The sequence below is a fragment of the Oryctolagus cuniculus genome, chromosome 4 (assembly GCF_964237555.1).
Source record: "Oryctolagus cuniculus chromosome 4, mOryCun1.1, whole genome shotgun sequence".
In the NCBI taxonomy this organism is placed as follows: Eukaryota; Metazoa; Chordata; class Mammalia; order Lagomorpha; family Leporidae; genus Oryctolagus; species Oryctolagus cuniculus.
In genome coordinates, this window is record NC_091435.1 from 10987909 (window position 1) to 10994903 (window position 6995).

Genomic DNA, 6995 nt, shown 5'->3' on the forward strand with positions numbered 1-6995 from the left:
GCAGTAGCTAAACCAGCTGTGCCACGCGCCTGTGCCTGGATGCACCATTTAACAAACAGTGGAGAGAGAAGCATGGAGTTCATGGGGTCGGTGTCCACTGAACAAATGTTACTGAGTGCCTACCATGTGCCAGGCATCATTTTAGCACTGGGGATACAGCAATGAAAAAAACAAACAAACAAACAAACAGAGTTGCTTTCATCACGGAGCTTGTATTCTCACGGGAAAAGGCAGACCATACACCCATATGCAAGTGGCAATCTCAGAGGCTGACAAATGCCGTGAAGATAACACAACCATAATTGAGGAGAGTGTTCTTGGAGGCAGGAGGTAAGCTGGGGAGGCTCCTCTCTGCTTCCTCACCGATGAGTAAGGAACCATCCAGCTCTGGAAGGTTCAAGAAAGCTGCCATGGTCGGCCCATCCAGAGAGGCAAAGGGAAGGTCTCAGTTCCTCACTGCCTGGGCGGCCTCCTCACCCTCCAGGCGTCTGGTCTTTACCCACTGTCTGAGGATTGTGCTTCACAGAGAGACCCCAGGCCACAGCATACGTAAATTCGTGCTTAAGATCTTTGTGAATCATGCCGGCGCCGCGGCTCACTAGGCTAATCCTCCGCCTTGCGGCGCCGGCACACCGGGTTCTAGTCCCGGTCGGGGCGCCGGGTTCTGTCCCGGTTGCCCCTCTTCCAGGCCAGCTCTCTGCTATGGCCAGGGAGTGCAGTGGAGAATGGCCCAGGTGCTTGGGCCCTGCACCCCATGGGAGACCAGGAAAAGCACCTGGCTCCTGCCTTCGGATCAGCACGGTGTGCTGGCCGCAGCGCGCCAGCCGCGGCGGCCATTGGAGGGTGAACCAACGGCAAAGGAAGACCTTTCTCTCTGTCTCTCTCTCACTGTCCACTCTGCCTGTCAAAAAAAAAAAAAAAATCTTTGTGAATCTTCAGGCACAAATCTTCCCCCGAGGTCTTGGATAAGACATAGCCTCCGGGGGTGGTAACTGGCCTTTGAGGTTGGTGTAAAACTTCGGTAGTTTGAGGCAGGTCCAGATGTTTTCCAACAGGTCACCAGTGTGGATGATACCTTACCTCCTAGATGATACCCAATTCCTTGGTGCAGGTCTGAGCAATCTCATCCAACACAGAGATACCAGGGCTATAAACTCAGCTTTCTCCCAGCACGCCAATGAGGTCATCAGCTGTGGGCATCGCTGGGCAGAGTCACTTTGGCACTGTGAATTCTGTATTCATGCAGAATGTTCTTCACAGCTTCAGCATCCAGTTCACCCAGAGGGCAAGCACCCACGAGATTAATGCCTCCCTTGTCCTCCTTCTTAAAGCCAGTGTTGGGAGCTTTGCTGTTCCAACGAATGCCAACGCCTTCCAGCTCGTTTGTAGTTACCTTCACAGGTGCCCAGGGCTTCAGGGCATCCACAACAACAAAGGCCACCTCAGCGTCGTGGTGGTCTCTACCTTTCTCGTCCCTGGTACCTTTGGTGACACCTGACGGACCCAGGAGCTGGATCTTGGCAGCTTTGTGTCTGATGACACCGGGCACAGGGCTGCCCCCTCAGCATATACCCCGCCAGATTACTGGGCAATGCTGACCTCCTCACAGATGGAAGACCCACAAACCTGATCTGAGCATCACCTGTCTTGGCCACATCAAAGCCTTCTGGTCCACCAGGTCCTCCAGCTTTTGGAGGAGTGAGTCCTTGGGGGAAAGTCCAGCAAGGTGAACCTTAAGCAATGCTCAGTGCAGTGCTGTGGCCTAGTTCTTTTGAGTGCAAATCATCTGAACTTTCCCCGCAATCTTTGCAAAGGTGCTGCTCATGGGGCTGGGTTTGGGGGCACAGTGGCCTCCACATTGCCTGTCTCCCCTAGCACAACTACTGGCAGACTCTGCCACTGTCACCTGGTTCCTTTGCAGGGCACAGGTGCTGGTTTGTATAATCAAAGGAGCACCGTAACTGCAGGTGGGAAGGTTGGGGGGGGGGGGGGGACAGGATGCCGGAAGCTACTCAGGACCTGTTGGGAGGGGAAGGCAAGCTTCTGATTTGTGTTTCTGGAAGCAGATCCCGGAGAGCGTGCTGGAGAGTTCCTGACACTCGCTAAGAAGATGGCTTGCTGGATAGAAAGAGCACATCCACGCCTGGTGGGGTGTGTGAGAACATGCCTGCTTTTCCTGCCACACACAGGAATCGCACAAGTGTCCCATGTCAAGTTCTACCACAACCGTCACACCTGGATGGTGGCTCACAGCTGGAATGGTTGTGGGGCTGGCTTTGCACAGCTCCTGGGCTGTCTCCTTGGGGTTTCATTTCCGTACCGAAGTCTCTTTGATTTCTTCTGAATGTGTCATCAGCATTTCCCCTTGCAGTCTCCCAGCTTCCTGGAGGCTGCTCAGTCAGTGGTCTACGCTCAAGCTTTGATGAACAGAGTAGTAAGAGCACATGCAATTCTTGGATGAAGTGACTGAACGCTCAGAGACACACACAGTTCTCAGCCATGTGTTGCACCAAGTACCTGTTCATGGGGAACCATTTGCGTGTTAGGGGGATGCGGTTTTCCTGTGAGCATCAGATGTCTATCCACATTTGATGGCTGGACTGAAGCATGAAGGCCATCAGCTACTCCCCCTTGGGGAGCCTAATAAAGTTTGTTGAATAAATGAACAAATTCTTGACTCTGACGGCCTCAGGAGTGGAAGCAAGTGGCAAGGAAAGGTCTAGGGAACACTCTAGGTGAATTCTGTAGTCTCCTTTGTGAGCTTGACTGGCACAAAATTCCAGGGCTGATCACCCCTCCTTGGCTTCTCTCTTTCTTCTCTCCTCCCTGCCTCCTCCTTTTGTGTGTCTATTTTTAGTTACAAAAGTCATACGTATAGCACCTCCTAACAAATACCCATTCGCTTCCCTAGAGGTCGGTAGGGAAACTGTGAAATTGCTTCCATGGACTTCCGTGCCTGTGTGGCCTGGCTGTGTAAGTTATAATACATGGCACTGTTTTGATATAGATGTGTTATATTAGATGCGTTGTTCAGCAGATCATTCTGTTTTTGCAGTGACAATGGTGTGTCTTCAAAAACTCTCCAATGACCGTATGTCAATCTATTTCATTTTTAAAAACTGCTACTCAACATGCCACAATGAACCTGCATCTTAGTACACTTAACCATTCTTTTTTTCCCCCTTTTTGTAATTATGTGTGTGTGTATTAAAACCCAAATACAGGAAAAGGGCAAAAAAGCTCTATGGTTTATTCCAAAGTAAACACCAGTACAACCAGTTCAGGAAATAGACTAGTACCACCACTCCAAGGGGCCCCTCCATGTCCTATTCACCACATCATCCCCCCCGCTCCTCCCCCAACACATGCACTTTAAGTTTTATATATTTATCTTTATTTACTCGAAAGGCAGAATGACAGAGAGAGAAAGACAGAGAGTTCACCCATCTGTTGATTAACTCCCTCAAATGCCTGCAACAGTTGAGGCTGGGACGGGCTGGAGCCCGGAGCCCAGAACTCCATTGGGATCTTCCAGGTGGGTGGCAGGGACACAATTTCTTGGACCACCACGTGCTGCCTCCCAGGGTGCACACTAGCAGGAAACTGGATTAGTAGACGTGCTGAGAATTCTGATATGGGATGCAGACGTCCCAAGCAACATCTTTTATTTTATTTTTTTTTATTTTTTTTTTTAATTTTTTTGACAGGCAGAGTGGACAGTGAGAGAGAGACAGAGAGAAAGGTCTTCCTTTGCCGTTGGTTCACCCTCCAATGGCCGCCGCGGCCGGCGCACCACACTGATCCGAAGGCAGGAGCCAGGTAGTTCTCCTGGTCTCCCATGGGGTGCAGGGCCCAAGCACTTGGGCCATCCTCCACTGCACTCCTGGGCCACAGCAGAGAGCTGGCCTGGAAGAGGGGCAACCGGGACAGAATCCGGTGCCCGACCGGGGCTAGAACCCTGTGTGCCAGCGCCGCAAGGCGGAGGATTAGCCTAGTGAGCCACGGTGCCGGCCTTCATTTTGCTTTACATCCTCACCAGTGATTAGTATTACCAGTCCTTTTATTTCTAGCAATTGTGATGGATGGGTAGTTGAATCTTCTTGTGGGTTTACTTTACGCTTCTCTGAGTCTTAGGTTTTCTGGTCAATGGATAGCTTCATTTGTGAAGTGTCCACCCAAGTATCTTGTCTCTTTAGCTACTTACCTTTACATTTTCTCTCTCTCTCTCTCTCTCTCTCTCTAAGATTTTGTTTATTTATTCATTTGAGAGGTAAAGTTATAGACAGTGAGAAGGAGAAATGGAGAGAGAGGTCTTCCATCTGTTGGTTCACTCCCCAGATGACCACAAAGGTCAGAGCTGTGCCAGTCTGAAGCCAGAAGCCAGGAGCTTCTTCTGGGTCTCCCACATGGGTGCAGGGGCCCAAGGACTTGGGCCATCTTCTACTACTTTCCCAGGCCATAGCAGAGAGCTGGATAAGAAGTGGAGCAGCTGGATCTCGAACCAGAGGCCATATGGGATGCTGAAGCTTCAGGCCAGGGCATTAACCCGCTGTGCCACAGCGCTGGCTCCGATCTTGTTCTACAACAGAGTACTTTGTTGTTTCTGGCCCTTTGCATTTCCATTCACATAGGTTCTTGTGAATATTTCATATACACTAAGATATCATCTATGAATCAGAACAGTTTTGTATTTTTCATTTCCATTTCATCAGTCTTTCATTTCTTGTTATTGTTTTTATTTAATGGCTAAGAGATTCAACCAAAATTTAACAGGAATAGAAGTAGACATCTGCGTCTTATTCTTATTTTAAAAAGCAAAATCTCCAAAATTTTAGCACTAAGAATGAAATCTTCAGGCCCAGCGTTGTGCTACAAGGGTTAAGCCACTGTCTGTGATGCTGGCATCACACATGAGTGCCAGTTCAAGTCCTGGCTGCTCCACTTCCAGTCCAGCTCTTCGCAAATGTGTCTGGGGAAGCAGTGGGTGATCATGGCCCAAGTATTTGGGCCCCTGACACACATGTTGGAGACCTCGATAAAGCTCCTGGCTCTTGGTTTCAGTCTGGCCCAGCCACAGCTGTTGTGGCCATTTGGGGAATGAACCAGTGGATGAAAGAGCTCTCTCTTTCTCTCTCTCTCTTTCTCTCTTTCCCTCTCTTCCTCTAACTCTGCCTTTCAAATAAATAAATCCATCATTTTTAAAGAATGAAGTTTGATAAAATTATTTTCCCTTACAGATTCGTTGGGAGATTAGAGAAATTATCTTCTATTACTAATGTTCTAAGAATTTTGTTATGAATGACAAATATTAGCAAAAATGTTTCTCTATCTGTGAGTCATAGTTTTTCTATTTCATTACTGTGCAGAATTCCTTTGGTTAATTTTATAGTGTTCTTCTAGGAACAAAGTTAATTTGGTCCTGATGCTTGTTACATAGCTGTACTTGGTTGGCTGGTGTTTGGGGTTTTTTTGCCCGTGTATGCGAGAGGAAGATTGACTTGAAGTTTCCCCTGTTGTCCTCGGCAAGTTTTGGCATTAAAGTCATGCTTTCCTCATATGGCAACTTTGGAGTTCTTTTTTTAATTAATTTACGTATTTGAAAGTCAGAGTTACACAGAGAGAGAAGGAGAGGCAGAGAGGGGGAGAGAGAGAGGTCTTCCATCCACTGGTTCACTCCCCAATTGCCCACAACAGCTGGAGCTGCACCAATCTGAAGCCAGGAGCCAGGAACTTCCTCCAGGTCTCCCATTCAGGTGAAGGGGCCCAAGGACTTGGGCCATCTTCTACTGCTTTCTCAGGCCACAGCAGAGAGCTGGATCAGAAGTGGAGCAGCCAGGGCTCGAACCGGCGCCCACATGGGATGCCGCACTGCAGGTGGAGGCTTTACACACTGTGCCACAGTGCCAGCCCCAGGATGATTTCCCTGGTCTCTAGACATCTCTATATTTTTATCTCTACAACCCATTTTATTCTTATTTATACACATTTTTGCTTTTTCATTTTGTCTCCTCCAATCAAATTATGTTTTCTAAGGGTAAGGTCAATGGCAGTTGGATGGCATTAATTTAAAAGAAGGGCTCACTCAAAAATACTATTTGAGAGATAATGGGTTAATATAGAACATAGACTCCCAATAATACAAAAAGGTCATATATACTGTATATATAGTTTATATATAGAAGTTAGGAAAAGGCTTGTTGATAACATGGAAAGCTAACTTGCTCAGACAATGCGAATAAGAGCAGAACGGAAACTGGGCTCACGTGTACCCGTCAACAATAAAGAGCATCACCCCCCTCTGCCGGCCTCCACTGGTTTCTGGTGATATCGAGTACACACGGAACTTGAAAATTAAGTTGTGAATTGAATATGCCTATGTAATAACAGTGAAAACTATGAAATTATAGTTGACTTAAAAACTGTAGAGAAAGCCGGCGCCGCAGCTCACTGGGCTAATCCTCCACCTGCGGCGCCGGCACACGGGGTTCTAGTCCCGTTGGGGCGCCGGATTCTGTCCCAGTTGCCCCTCTTCCAGGCCAGCTCTCTGCTGTGGCCCGGGAAGGCAGTGGAGGATGGCCCAAGTGCTTGGGCCCTGCACCCGCATGGGAGACCAGGAGTAGCACCTGGCTCCTGGCTTCGGATCAGCGCGGTGATTGAGGGGTGAACCAATGGAAAAGGAAGACCTTTCTCTCTCTCTTTCTCACTCTGCCTGTCAAAAAAGAAAAAAAAAGAAAAGAAAAAGAAAAAGAAAAAAAACCATAGAGAAGAAAATAAGAAAAGTAGAAAAGTGAAATTAAATGGGGAAAAAAGTACTTTTAGCAAAAAGTAAGAAGAGTTCCATCCTTTTGTTGTGAACTCTGGTGAATAATGTCCAGATACGATGCAAACTGGGTTAAACTGAGGGACAACTCATACAATTCTCCAGTGCACACATCTCGTGCAAGGGGACGGGTAAGCCCATTGGGAGTGGAAAAACATAAAGCATCATGGACACT

The 6995-nt window shown here is 48.1% G+C and overlaps 1 pseudogene; it reads right to left on the reverse strand.

Annotated features, from left to right (window-relative positions):
• Positions 1 to 935: 935 nt before the first annotated feature.
• Positions 936 to 1825, reverse strand: LOC127487584 (developmentally-regulated GTP-binding protein 1 pseudogene; annotated as a pseudogene).
• Positions 1826 to 6995: the final 5170 nt, after the last annotated feature.